General features: G+C 51.2%; 1 long non-coding RNA gene across 1 annotated transcript in view; it reads right to left on the minus strand.

Annotated features, from left to right (window-relative positions):
* Nucleotides 1-503: 503 nt before the first annotated feature.
* Nucleotides 504-15,354, minus strand: part of LOC130160533 (uncharacterized) — a 226,374-nt gene continuing 211,523 nt past the window's right edge. Inside the window, exon 5 of the long non-coding RNA XR_008826019.1 lies at nt 504-2,751. This is a non-coding gene — a long non-coding RNA (uncharacterized LOC130160533). The remainder of the gene's footprint in view (nt 2,752-15,354) is intronic.

Here is a 15,354-nt window from a genome sequence, read left to right on the forward strand (position 1 = left end):
TCCCCGGTGAATCCCACCCGGCGTGATGACTCCCATCCAGATTTTTTCAGTCACACGTTTCTTTTTGGCTTCAGCAAAGACTCACTGAACCTGTAACAGCGACCGAAGGAGACGAAGAATTCCACACGGGATCAGCAGCTGGGACATGGACAACCAACCCTGAACAAGGGTCTTAAATATATCTCAATTAGTAAACGGCGGGTACCTGTCACAAGCTAATTGCGCTGTCTGGAACTTTCCTCTTAGCAACTGCCAATGTAGGGAAATAATGAGTCTTTTGTTATCTCTGATGTTCCTTCACGCAAATAGACTGTACAAAAAGATCAATTGATCTCCAAAACCTGCCCTGGCGATGCAGAGAAGCGCGACACACCAGAAGGCACCGACTGCTCTCAGGCTCAGCTGAGGGGAATCGCTCTCTTGCAAATCCCCCCAAGTCACTTACAACCCCCCCGCCCCCCGTCCCCAGAGCGCACACCAACCCCGAAACCCTTCCGCAGCGGTCAGAGAGGGGCGCGTTCGGTGTTACCTGCGGTGGTGGCAGCGGAGCCTGTGGTGGGTCGGAATCGCGCTCCGTTTATCTGCATCGAGGGCTGATGGGCGAGACCCCGCGGGAAGAGCCGGCGCTCCCAGGAGCTCATCCCAGGGGATGCAGCAGCTCTTACGGCTCGATGCCAAGCTGCCCATCGCCCTCGCGAAGGGAAATCGAAGGTGTGGAGAGCGCCGGGATCCTGCTCCGCTGCTGCGCTTCCATCGCTTGGCCAGGTCCTCCATTCTCTATATCTAAAACCTTGATGCACCTCCATCCTTCTTCTATACCGTAGGGATCACGCTGATTTCTTTCTCTTACCCATTTTGCCGTGTCCACTTAGGCTGTAGCCTCTCCGAGATCTGCTCTTAAATGCATGTGGACACACACAGCCCTGGCGTAACGGGGAGTTTTCAGATGACAGAGCGTCCTGAACGCTCCATGAGAGAAATACTGCTGCTGGTCACCGCCGCGTCACCCTCCCTCCCTCTCCCAGGTGCAGGGAAAAATGGAAAGCTTCGCTGCACAAGTCTGTCGTCTTCTTCGGATGGGAAGTTAGAAACTTTTCCCCTGATCTCCTGTTGTTTTATTCCATCATTTGCATTTTGGGAAGGAAAAAGAAGCCTTTCCGTAAGGCTCCAGTGTATAAATCTCAGTTTATTGTTTTCTATCAGGGCAAAACGTTCGTTTTATGCCAGGTGTCTTAAATTAATAGGCTACAGGTTTAAAGGAAGGAGAAAATTGCCAAAAATGCTCCTGCACTTGTTCTAGTCTTGAAAAGCACTGATTTAATTAATCTTCCTTCATCACGAGCAGAAAGCATGGATCTAATTGCAAGCTCAGAAGCATCAGTTGTCCAAGTGATTGGAGAGTAGTTAGAGATGAAAGGGAGTAAAACAAGGCATTGATGAATGCAGGTTTATTAGGAGCTCTGTCTCATTGACTTGTCTTGTGAAGCAGTTGGAAATCGGCTACAAAGTAATAAAAGAAAATTAAAACACATAAAACTTTGTTAAAGTAACGTGGAAAGGCCCGCATTAAACCAAAAAAAGCAAGGAGCTAGGAAGGGAGAAGTCAAAGGCGTAGTGAAGGCTTGGCATCCGTCCCCAGGGCCATGGGGATCAACGGCACGGCCAGAGACGGAGTGGAGCCGCGGGAGCCCCGGCTGGGCCATACGGTGCCGCACAGCACGTATAGGGTATACGTACCGCCGTGGGGGGAGACACCTTGGGTGGGAGAGCGCGTGGGGAGGGTATGCGCCGGCGCAGGAGGGCGATGGCAGATGAGGGATGTCACGGTGACCGGGGGGGTCCCCGAGGATGTCGCAAGCTTTGCGGAGGCTCGGCCATGGTGAGGTGTCTCCTGAGCCCTGGGTGACTGGGAAGGGCACTGCTCCTCCAGCGGCAGGTCCTGGGGCCACCTCCTCCGCCGCGGCTGCCTCCTGTCCTCGGGGTGCTGCCTCCTCCTGTCCTCGGGGTGCTGCCTCCTGTCCTCGGGGTGCTGCCTCTTGTCCCCAGGGTGCTGTGGTAGCCGTTGTACGCCGCTCGGTCGGCGCTGAACGTGGCCCTGACCACACCTCTGACTTAAAAATAAGGTTCTTTAACACCGATTTTCTTCTTCATACAAAGTTCTGCTCACCGATGCTTCTTTCAAGTACTTGCGACACAGTAAAACCAAGAACCGTACAAACCTTCTGCACCTTGGTGTAATGTTTAGGAAGACGAACTAGACAGTCGCTTTTTGTTTTTATTTTTAATTGTTTGATTTTATCATCCTCTTTAAGCCAAGAGCGAGAAGCCTGGAGATGACTCAGGTCTGCGAGTGAGATTCCACACGAAGCATCCTTCTTTGCTGGGTGCTGCCGGCACGCCGCCCCCGGAGCAGCGCCGGCTGCGGGCACAGCACCTCGCTGCACACACAGCACCTCGCTGCACACACAGCACCTCGCTGCACACACAGCACCTTGCTGCACACACAGCACCTTGCCGCACACACAGCACCTTGCCGCACACACAGCACCTTGCCGCACGCACAGCCCGGCACACCTGGCACTATTTTCAGAGCTGTAAGACTGAGACACTAAGCTGGTTTTTATTCTTCTTTCCTACCTGGCTGCCTATTTGCATGTCCTAGGCAGATAAGAGGCTTTGTCCTCAGTGCAGCTCGTCAGAGCAAAAATCCCATCTTGGCCAGGGCTCCCTGGGTGTTTGTGGGGTATTAAACTAAAAAAAAAAAAAAATGACAATTTTGGTAGCGTGCAGCTGACATATAAATGGAGAAAATGCAGTGGGAGGAGAGCGGAGACAAGGTAGCAGTGGAAATTAGCGTGCTTGCACAAGGCAGTAATCACAGGGGTCTCCCAGGTGGCAGCCAGCCTAGTGTCTAAATTTAACAGATTAGATGGAAAGTAATGCCTCCCCCAACACATCCCCCGGGGGACTGGTATCTCTCAGGAAACTGTTTCCCAGTAATTAGCACCTGTGCCTTATGAAAATCAGTGCCTGCCATCGCTTCTCAGGCAGGGCAGCGGGGAGCTGCGCCTGCCCTTGCCCTGGTACCAGAAACGCGCTGCAGGTGATGCTGTCAGCTGGTGATGCTGTCGGCTGGCGATCCCCAGCTCAGCCCCGCGCAGGATAGGGACCGGGTGGCACTGGAGCGGCTTTGCCAGCGTGGTTTTCAGCGAGGCAACTGCATCCGAATAACACGCTCCCCAGCGTAAAGGCAGTTTGAGATTACTCCGGATTAGATCCGTGCGTGCAGATCGATAGCAGGTTACGCCATCCGCTCCGTCGGTTTGTCCAGTCTCCAGCAGCTGACAGCGGACGGGGAAATGAGAAAAGGGTTTTCGAGAGGACTGAGCATTACTGGGAGCTCTTGTCAGCTGTAATTACTGATGAACGGTAAATGCAAGCCAAGAACGCGCCTGCTACGCACAAGAGCAGCGCAATCGCTCAAGCCGCACATGTCGCCTTGCCTGGCACCGGGACAGGAGGAGGGGTGGCCGCCTGGATGGTCCCCTGTTGAGGCTCCCCCCTATATACAGCTCACAGCGATCCCCTGCCCGGAGGGAAAGGACCTGGGGGTGCTGGCTGATGGCCAGCTGGACATGAACCCAGGTGGCCAAGGTGGCCAGCAGCATCCTGGCTGCGTCAGCAATAGCGTGGCCAGCAGGACCAGGGCAGTGACCGTCCCCCAGTACCTGGCACTGGTGGGGCCGCCCCTCAAACCCTGGGTTCAGGTTTGGGCTCCGCACCAAGACACGGAGGTGCTGGAGCGCGGCCAGAGCCGGGCAGCGGCGCTGGGGCAGGGGCTGGAGCACCAGCCTGATGGGGGGCGGCTGGGGGGGGTCAGCCTGGGGAAAAGGGGGCTCAGGGGGGACCTTCTCGCTCCCTACAGCTCCCTGAAAGGGGGGTGGAGGCAGGGGGGGGGGCGGTCTCTGCTCCCAGGTTACAAGTGGAAGGATGAGGAAGCGGCCCCAGGTTGTGCCAGGGGAGGTTCAGGCTGGATGTCGGGAACAATTCCTGCCCCACAGGGTTGTCCGGCACCGGGACGGGCTGCCCAGGGACGTGGTGGAGTCACCACCCTGGAGGTGTCCGAAAGCCGTGTTGATGTGGCGCCTGGGGACGTGGGTTAGTGGGGGCCGTGGCAGCGCTGGGCTAACGGTGGGACTCGATGGTCTTAAAGGTCCTTCCCAACCTCAATGATTCCATGATTCCGTACATTCAGAAGCACAATTTCAGGTCGATCTCAGGTGTGGACGTACACACCATAATCTGGAATCACACTGAGGTTACACTCAGAGGCTTTTCCAGTAAAAAAAGGAGGAGCGTGATGTTGCTAATGAACTCTGAAGCCCCTGCTCATACCTGCTGGGTTAGAGGAGAAAAATAATTGATGAGCATGGAGCTGCCTGCTTGGAAACTAAGCCATGGTGGCCACCAGGAATGGCATCTGGATAATAAACCATCCTCCTGCCGCTGCTGGTTTCCCTGTTTTCGCTTACAAATCTCACGCCACACGCTCAGCAAGGACAGAAGGATGCCGCGTTTTCCTGGGAGAGCCCTGGTGCTGGAGAGGGAGCAGCGCCGGGTGGCTGGGAACCCATCCTTGAGGGTCGGGATGGCAACCAGGAATCTGGCACCGCCAAATCCTCGTGTAACCAACCTTCCCCGCGAGCTGCCGTGGCGGCTGGTACCCAACCTCCTCCTCCGAACTCCTGAGCACGGGGTTTCGCCTCCAGATGGGGAGATGCTTTAGTAGCTACGACACGGCGTGGGCCTCCCTCCCTCCCCCCCACCAGAAGGAGATCTGCTGAAGTATGATAATCAATACACCATCTGATTAAGGAGAAAAGGGATTGGTTTTTAATGAGGTGCTTAGTTTTCTGAACGAATCCCTGTTTTCTTCCAGCGTTTTCATTACAGCCGCTTCCCTGATCCTAAACCATCTCCTCCTTCAAGAATTACTTACAACTAGCCTTTGTGTACGGGAAGTGATTGATTCCTTTATTTTATTTTGCCAACCCCATTTTGCTTGCTCCGTGAAGACAATCACACAAATTTTCATTTTGCTGTTTTGTCATTTTGTTGCTTCACAGGCGGGGGGGGGGGGGGGAAAAAAAAGGGAGGGATGTAATTATTTTGTGCTAGCAATTAAAACAACAGAAAAAAAGAATCCCTTTGTGGTAGGGCTATAAACCATCAGCTCATCAGGGCTGCAACGGCTTTACATCCACCACCACTGCGACTCTGGATTTGCTCATACCACTGCGGCAGTATTAAAGCGGGAGAGAGGATGGGATAATTATCCAAGAGGAGCAGCGCTGGTAGCCAGCTCAGATTTTTTGGGTTTTTATAGGGCCCACCTGCCCCCTGCAAGCTCAAGACCAGCTATGTGCTGTGGCTGACGGGGGGCTGGGCTGCCGGAGCCACAGCAAGACTTATGATTTTGATGATTTATAACATTTTGCCCTATATTAACCTTGCCACTAGCCGAACTGGAGAGGAATGGGCTGCAGGGCACCCGGGCATGGTGACCCAGGAGCCCTCGGCTCTGCTCGCTGCAGACCGTGGGGAAAAGCCTTCCTCCCGCAGTCTGCCTCCCCCGGCGAAGCGATGCTCGACAGCCACGGGCAGCGCCGCATTTACACCGACACCAAACCAGATTCGGGCACCGAACCGGAGCAACCACCCGTTCAACCATCCAGCCTCACCGCTAGTTGTAAACCAAGCACCCTCCTACGGCTCAGCACCCTGCCCACCCCACGCCTGCCTCAGAGCCCCGGCGGTGCGACCGGTGGGATCAGGCCCCCGGCCACTCGTTATCCACGGGAAAGGGAAGAAAGACATCCAGCAAGCCGAGACGCGCGCTAACAAGGCAGGAATTACCGCCTAACGCTGCTCCCTTCGGCTTCATTTGAAGCAGGATTGTGACCCAAGAGATGATTTATTTATATTTAAATCCCCCTATTTCTAAAGATGAAGGCTTTAAAAATAAAAACCTTAGTGGCAAATCTGCATTAAAGATATAAGCCAGTAGCATTGTGGTTCCTTATCCCATAAAGATGCAATTGAAAAATGGGCAGATAATGTGAGCTTTTGTCATTTCTATCTGAGGAGACTTCAGGAAGCGAAGACTTTCATGTGAATCATGTAAAAGGATTTTCTGCAAAACTGTGTCTGAGTGAGAATAATAATAAAAAAAAATATATATCTCAACTCCAGAAAGGGCACCATGTTAAAGAGTTGTACAACATTACCTGGCAGGTCTAAAACCCTCATGAGCTCTAATTTTAAGTTTGCTAAACCTTAAAAAGTTTTCCCTTTATTTATATCAGAGCTTTCTTTCCTCCCTTTTGAATACAATCTCTGTCAGAAAATCCTAGTTATTGAGATTGCGAAGCTAATAATTTAGAAAAAAAAACCCAACCAAACCCACCTAAAACTTGCACAGAAGGAGCACACCAGCTTTTCTGCATTAAAATCTTCCCCCGGCAAGCTAGAGCATGTATTCAACCCCAGCCACGTGACCAGCCGAAAGATGGGGTTTTGAGAGATGGGCTCGGAAAGCGAGATCCCTATGGCTGGGAACACGAGGGATGCTGGATCTAAATCAGCATCACGCTGTTGGCATCGTTTCCTCGTGACGCCGCCAGCTCCCGTGGCACATCCAGCAGTCGCTGCTCCTGCCGCGAAGCTTTAAACCACCAGATGTAAACAGTAAATCTCGGTTTTTCTCTTCTGGTAGCTGGGGCAAACGCAAAAGACGCATCATCGCCAAACTGTTCTGGAGTTGGGAGTCAACTTTCCCCTCCCACGGTAAGTATTAAAGCGTGCTCTGAACATCCTGATTAGTATTATCCCTGATTAGGCGGCAGATAGTCCTCTGATTAAAGTGCTCTTGGCTATTTTGGAGCTTCACATAAATATTCATGAACCTAAGAGACAAGAAAAGAGTAAACAGACAAGGGAACAGGCTGGCAGCTATTGCCCGGAGATCCAGGGGGAGGATCCAGGTCCTGGGTGGCCGAGGTAGGACTCCAGTTGGGATGTGCCCCTTTGGGAAGGGTCAGGCTCCGCACAAGCAGGGACCTGTCTGAGGCCAACAAGGGCTCCGGGCAGCCCCAATTGGGCTTTGATGGAGCTTCACGGAGTCAAGAGGTGTCACGGAGGAGCTACGGGTGTTTTGGGCTCAGCCCACAGTAGACGCAGAACGCGGAGGTGCATCCACCACAGAGGTTTCAGATCCAGGTTTCCACCTCAGGATGGCATTTTGACTTTATCATTCGGCACGTTAGACCTTCTCCTCTACCAAAAAAGTTCCCCAACAGTCCGTACTGCCACACCTAAACCCAAACTCTGGTTCTTGGATACGTGGGGAAAAGATAAAAGTTGGCCTGGGGTACCACTGTGGTTCTTAAGTCCGCTCCGTGGGATGCAGACCCTCGTGATTTTGGCCCCGAAGTCCTCCCTTGCCATGAAGAAAGAGGGATGAAGCTATGACGAGGGGGCTGCTTCATCCCGTGCTGGCCGAGTTCCTCCCAGCCCACCTTCCTCCTCCATGCCTGGCAGTGGCCAGAACCCAAGAGCCAAGACCCCGATATGATCTGGGCTGGTAATTCGTTCTCCTCCCATCCCTCACAGACTTTTCCTTATTATCTAAGCCAGATAAAAAAGGAAATGAAAAGCAAAACCGTCTGGCACTTCCCAATACAATGGAAAATCGGTAACGATGGAAGCCAATCAAATCAGTAACATCACGCTCCTCTACCCCTTTCCCTCAGCTTATGGCTTTTCCAGCGGGTTCTGCACAAACAGATGTTTCGTCACGTATCCTCTGCCGCTGTCACGCTGTCCCGTCAACGCCGCTGCTGCAGGTCACCTTTCGATCTGAAAGCAGAAGAGCAAACGCTCCCAAGCAGCACCGCTTCGTTTCAGGCAGCTAATTAGCAGAGGCTGTGGGCACAAAGCTCCCTCCTCCCCACTCCGACACCTGGAGAGCTGCTCCCGATTCTTTTCTCCGGAGGCTCTTCATCCCCGATCCCCGTCTCTCCTGGTGACCTTTCTTCTCACCGGGTTTTTATTCTTATCTCCGCTTTCCCTCTGTGGCTTTGCTAAAGATGAAGGGGAACTCGTGGAGCTGTAACGGCGAGCGACCAGGCTTTCAACCCCTGAACCGTGCCGCGCCGGCCGGAACCGAAGGGACAAAAATAAGACAGTTGCCCCCATGTTTTGGCGACGCGCCTACAAAGAAGAACATGTGTCCTCAGAAGAAGACGTGAGCCCTTTTTGGCTGCTCAGTACTAGAGTTCTTTCTTTTAATTCAGAGTGGGTGTTCATGCAACAATAGTGGAAGATGATTCCCAGCGGCACAATTGATGGTCACTGTCCGGGCTTTGCCAAGGAGATGCTCAATCTCTCCAAATGTCAGCGTGTCAAACTGCCAACGCCGAGCAACACGCAATCAGGGCGCCTGTGGGAGCTCCTCCGCACGGCTTCCTGGCCGCCGCTCCGGCTGCCTGATCTTCCAGCGCTCACCTGGATTTCAGAAATCATGGAATTCTGAATTCAGGGAAAAAGACTGCTGACATCCACCTTTACCAGCCCTGCTCCAACACTCTCAAGCACAGCCAGAAAGTAAGAAAGCACCGGGTGTATCTCAGGGAAGGTGTTCCTTCGGGTTTCTACAGCGCTGTAAAGCGACGGCGTGACCAAGGACGTGGATGTTGCCCATTTAGTGACCAAAAGCGCGGTTATTGCAGTAATGAGAAATAAGGAGCTAACTGCAGCACTGGGGCAGGCTGCTAGGGAGGTGGTGGAGCCACCATCCCCGGAGGTGTTTAAAACCCACGTTGACGCGGTGGGCTAGCAGTGGGCTAGTGGTGGGCTCGGCGGTGCTGGGTTAATGGTTGGACTCAATGGTCTCAAAGCTCTTTTCCAACCGAAAAAATTCCATGGTTCCATGCTTCTGTTTTCACAGCTTCCTCCGTGTCGAGCGTGCATCTCAACCTTTGGACGATCATCTCTGCCCGAAAGAGCAGCAGTCCGTATTTTACAGACGGGGAAAGCAGAGGTGACCCAGCCGGAGTCACGCAGGGGTGCCCGAGCTGCACCCTGCACGCAGAGGTGCTCAGCACCCCTGCTGAGTCCTTGCTCTGACTCCATCGATCCAACGGCCGGTTAATAACGTCCTATTTTTGTAACGTGGCTACACGTCTACTGGGAACTGGACTGAGACCAAATCATCTCACGCTGGCCCTGGACATCCATCAACTGTTTTACAGCCAGTAGTCATTTCTGGGCTGGGAATGACTCACTCTTGCTATCTATAAACCAAAGAAGAATTCTCCAATTAAGAATAATTGCAATTAAGATGAGTATTGCAACCTGCTTGCTTAAAGGTTGGTTGAAAAACACATTGCAGCCCCCTTGACCGTCTTTTTTTCTTAAAATCTTTTTCCCACACGCGCTCAACTGCTACTGGAACTGCACGTGTGGCTTGATTTAAGAAATGATCAGAGATGTCGTCGAGCCAAATGACTGGGTCACTTGGTCTGTCAGCGGCGGGATGGGGGGGGAAAACGCTCGGGGGGAGCTGCTGTGTGCAGGGAAGTTCTGGGGGGGTGGCTGGAGAGCTGGGGGCAACTCTTAATTACTGCTCTTTACCTGCACCTGCCTGATGCACTCTGTCACACTACATAGGGCATCTCTCCTCGGCACTTCAAGATTAATGAGTAACAGGAACAGGTTCCCAGTTCCAACATGTTACGCTATAGATCACAGTGTTCAGCCTGAGAATGTCCCTAGACCGGTGTGACAGGCTGCATATTCAATTGCTCCTCTTGAAAATATTTGCATCTTTGAAAGCAAATATATTGTGCATAGCAGGAGAAAAAAAACCACCTTGCAAAGTTCTCTGGCAAGACACGCACGCTGCATTCCATCAATGGATGCAATTTAATCAAGAATATCAGGCATTTATTGCAATAGACACCTTCTCTGGGGCACTTTCTGGAGCACAATTCCATTAAATACCTCTTTGAGCCCCCGTCTCTCTAACTTTGTTAGTGGCTGTTCTCTCTCCTTCTGTGACCGCAGCTCAGTGTAGATAAAAACCCGAGCACTCTTGTGATTAGATAAAAGCTGGATCTAAAAGCCAAAAACCCACATATCTCTGGATAAGATAAAGAAAAACACGCAGCGGGAAAGGATGAATAAAGCCATTTGTTTGCACAAAAATACTCCAGGGTCAACTCGTGCAACCTGCCGACCGTATCGGTGGGCACCGGGTGAGGACCGGGTTCCCCGCGCCGCGGTGCAGCATGGCCCTGGCCGTGGCACTTCCTTACCGTCAATCCTTTTCCTTCTACATTCATGTGAATATTTGCTCCTTGGCCATGAACAAACCTTGCAGAGTGGCTCCGTTCTCGGCAGCTGGCCCATCTCCTTGAGTTTCCAGCAAACGCCAGATTTGTGCAATGGAAGAGGACGCCAGCCCGGCGGAGCGCCCGGCAGTGAGGATGCTCTCCTCCTCCCTGCCATCAGGGTGAAGAGCGAGTCCTTCGTGGGAGGGCTCCGTGCTCCCTGCTCCCCTTCGCCCCAAAAGCCATGTTCTCCAAGGAGCTGGCATTCCCTCTCCAGCCCCCAGCGGCGTGTTAAGCACACGCAGGGCTCGAACTGACCCTCCACCCAAACCTGAACCTCACCCCCTAATACCGAGAGCACCCTCAGAGCCTCGTGCTGACCTGGGACAGCCGTCGGGAGAAAAATGGATTTGCATCCGTTGTGAGGAGCTGCCGGATCAGAACCCAGCCCTTTAGGCTTGAGTGTTAATTGCATTATCTGTCTTGAAGCTAGATCTATAAGCGGTTCCGATGCAACTAATAATTCAATACATTCATCAGAGTAAAAAAAAGAGCATCATCTTAATGATTCCCTCCCAGTGATAATTATGTATTTAAATAGTTTCTGTCAGCCAAGAAATATTTTCTCTTCTCAAGGCATTATTTTGCTTCTTCTGGGAAAGAAACAAACTCACGGGCTGACGTTTCTTTGATAAGCTACAAAGCGCCAGCAGTATTTTCAAAATTGTCCGTAGCAGTGAAGGGTATCCTCATTTAGCCATTAAAAAAAAAAAAAAAAAGAATGACCCAGAAAATAAAAAACATCAGCACCAACAGATGGACGAGCCAGCGGGAGGATCTGCAAGAGCCACCTGAAATAAACTCAGCTGATAGAATTTGGCTCTTCTATTAAAACAGATCTTGAGCAAAAGCTTCTAAATTCAGCGTGACATAAATTTACATGTCTTTTACCGTTTTTTCCTCCCCCCACTCCATTGCTGCACCTGAACAATAACGCAGAAAGAAACGAAACCGTATCCTTCCCCAGCCACAGCCGTACCCTGCAAGGTGATGGGCACCGCTCACCCTGCCCCGAACCAAGACAAGGGCTTAGACGCTAAATAACGTAGGGGTGGGGTACCATCCTGCCCAGCTCTGGCCAACCCCTCCCATCAACCCAAGGAGCTGCTCCAGGTCTTCATCCGTCTGGAACAGCCAGGATTGCCAACCATTCGACTTCAAAGACTTGCTCGTCTACAGAGGACAACCAACTTCAAGACTCCAATTTCTTTTTGATTAGGCTTTTCAAAGCATCCCCCAAGAATCAAAAGGGAAGAATATAATATTCTATGGAAATTCTGACATAAAAGCTGCAATATCAGACTGTTTAAAACAAAAGGGGTCACCCCCCCCCCCCCCCCCCCCCTTCCCCCTATTCTGGAATGAAAAGCACCTTATTATAAATAAAAGAAAACCCAACCGTCTCCTGATGATAATGACTCAGCCAATTTATCATAACAAAATGTCAATGTCACCCATAGAATAATCAAGCAAGAACACTTCAGAAACGGGGGGTGGGGGGAGAAAGACACGCGCCCAGTCTTGGTACGACTGCAGGGGTTGCTTATGAAAATGACGAAAGTCAGAGGCTTAAGTGATTAAGCCAAATATATAGCTCATTCATTTGCAATTTGATTTTAACTACGGACGAGATGAGTGAAAACAAGAACGGGAGCGCCTGCATCATAATATTAATAAAACATAATTAGCCAAAAGATTAGCATAGGAGAAAGAAAAGCATTTTAATTCACCTTCCCTTAGCCTGCCAATGTGTCTCTTGCTGTTGATTATTATTTTCAGAGAGCTGCTGTTTACAAAGGTTTGATTAGATTGGAAGAATGCAAATTAAGAGGGAACTTGCTGACAACGTGTTTCCCTGGGTGCGCAAGGAGGTGCTTGTAAATCCTGGCTGACCCCGCTGCAGTATCCCTGGACTATCTAGAGAACGTGGATGGTGCTGGATATTTGGGATTTCCATGCCCAAGCCTTCAGAGATGTTCGTGGGTTTTCAGGTCGTAGGCTCAGCTGTGGAACATCGATATTTTTTTCCTCCTGGAGAGGAGATGAATCATTGCTCCAGAGGGGGAAACTTGAGGCTAGAGCAGAGGGATTTTTTTTGTCTCCTGGCACATGCTGGGTCAAATGAAGAACGATGCACACACCTACGCGTCCCAGACCTATGCGTTGGTCTACGCATCCCAGACCTATGCGTTGGTCTATGTGTCCCAGACCTAGACGTTGGCCTACATGTCCCAGACCTACGCGTTGGTCTATGTATCCCAGACCTATGCGTTGGTCTACACATCCCAGACCTGCGCGTTGGCCTACATGTCCCAGACCTACATGTTGGTCTACGCATCCCAGACCTACGCGTTGGTCTACACATCCCAGACCTACGCGTTGGTCTACACATCCCAGACCTACGCGTTGGTCTACACACCCCAGACCTACGTGTTGGTCTACGCACCCCAGACCTATGTGTTGGCCCACACGTCCCAGACCTACGTGTTGGCCCACACGTCCCAGACCTACGTGTTGGTCTACGCATCCCAGACCTACGCGTTGGTCTACACATCCCAGACCTACGCGTTGGTCTACACACCCCAGACCTACGCGTTGGTCTACGCACCCCAGACCTATGTGTTGGCCCACATGTCCCAGACCTACGTGTTGGCCAACAGACTACCAGCCACAAGTGGCCGCCATTACACCGCGCCAAGGCCAGTCGCTAAGAGGTCTTGGGCTCCTTCAGGAATGCTGAATCGGGGGGAAACATGGTGGGCAGTGCTGGAGCCGCTGGCAGAGAACGCTGTGTGGAAGAAGACGCAGGTATAGCAACGGAAAGAGGCCATGGAGCCAGGTCCGAAGTGGCAAAGCCGAGCAAAGCAACCGTAGCAGGGCAAAAATATATTTATCACAGAGAGACAGAGTATGAGAATAAAACCCAGGGGAAGCATCGTGTGTTTTCACTGTTTCCTCAAATGGAAAATACGCTTTTCCTGCCTATATTTATTTAAACACTCGTACGCCATTTGCCTTTGGTAACATGGTTTAATTTCCATTTAAAAGACCGCTCCTAGGACAAAAAGGGCTGCCTGGGCTTCCCGGAGCCACTTGCGGGGGGTCGGGGAGAAGGCAGCTTTCAAGTCAAAGAACAGACTTAGGGAGAAGTGAAAAAGGGATTTTTTCCACAGCAAGCTGCTGGGGTAGCGAGGCTGAAAATGATCCTGAATCATGAACAATGGTACGAACTGCAAAAAAATAAAATATTTTTTTTTAAAATCACCCCTCAACCTGGCAGGCAAGGGATTTTGAGGACAGCAGCTCAGGTCCCCCCTCCGCTCTAACGGCCGGGTCTTTATTCCCGGGAGGATTCAGCAAAACCTTCAAGGACAGAAGAAGATGACAAGAAATTTCTTCTTCAGGCTCTACTCTACGTCTTTTTTTACACTAGAAAGGCACCTAATCTGTAAAAATCGTTTATCCCCTCTCTGGCTGAGACTGGCAAACCAACAGCTTAGAGAGAAAGCCACTTCCACGTTCTATTCATACAATATTTTTAAATTATATAAGCTCTGTTCCAGTCTCAACATTGTACCTAGCCTGAGCCAGCCAAGGAAGAAATCCAGCTTTCTGTAACCGCTACCAATAACTTGGGCATTCGCTGCAGGGATGTGATAATAAACAAACAAACAAAAATTTGTGTATTTTTATACCCAATCTAAAGTACGCGTATCCTTACCAAAAGGAAGTTTAAACTAGTTTATACACCAAAACTGTTCACGAAGATTAACTGCCGTCTTTGACCTCAGTCTAGAGAGCAAACCCAAGCCATTAAAATGAGAAATACGACCTTTACGGTACCCAGCCCATGATGTCCTCCTCGTGACCCGCCGCAATAAGGGTAAGCAACAGCACGGCTAATTACTCTGTTATCCATCCCACCCCGTTTTCTCTTCTCCTCTGAAACTCATGGACAAGTTCTGTCTCTGCAATAAAACTACGGCTTAATGAATAGTCCACCCACTACTCATACCTGACGTCCCGGTGTTTTAAAATTCATCTCCCACAGCTATTATCACCTGGCTCGCGTAACTCTTTTCAGCAGGCATTTCGTACCAGCAGAACCGACTTCTGCTTAATCACGCTGAATGCAAAGATAGATTTTTCTGCCTGGTTTGCCTCGCTTTCTCGTATCTATGAGTTTATAGCACATGCAAAGAGCGATTCCCTTCCACCTGACACTTAGGAGTAGCAATGTTTTCACTAGAATGCTCACTAGCGTTTGACATTTTTCCTCCTGAGATTTACCGTCAGCACCTACAGGTTTCCCTCTCCTGAGTGGGCTGTGGCTGATGCACGAGGATCTGTTCCGCCGGTGTAACTCAGCCTCACCGGGAAGCTGCAGACGCGGGTGAAACGAGCCATGGAGCAGCATCACCGCCGTCCCCCCCCCCACTGGAACCCCCACCCCACTGGTGCCATGAGGTGCACACCCACCCTGCTGGCACAGATGCAAAATGAAGGGGGAAGTACCAGGCAGGAGTTACTCTTCAGATAATTGTCATCTTGAACGTCGGTAAGAAAAGGTCGGGCTTTAGAGAGGAAACGGCATGTGAAGCTCTAGGGGGTCCAGGATCCTAATCTGGTGCTGCTTTGGTGTGGCCGTCATTTAAACTGCAATTTCTTCAGTGTATGCTTAGGAAGCAATTAGGATGATGAAGCTGGGACCTGCCTGAGGTTTAACGTGTAGGAGGAAGGGCTCCCTGCCCTGTTAGCAGGAGCAAGGAGTCCCACCGCTGGTAGGGAGGAAGGAAGCGGGTGCTTCCTACCTGCCAGAATATATCGGCGCTGTAAGATGTCTGAGGCGAAGCACCGCGGACATCAAAGCTACGCATTTGATACACAAATCAGGGAAGACTGA

This window comes from Falco biarmicus, chromosome 18 (assembly GCF_023638135.1).
Source record: "Falco biarmicus isolate bFalBia1 chromosome 18, bFalBia1.pri, whole genome shotgun sequence".
Lineage (NCBI taxonomy): Eukaryota > Metazoa > Chordata > Aves > Falconiformes > Falconidae > Falco > Falco biarmicus.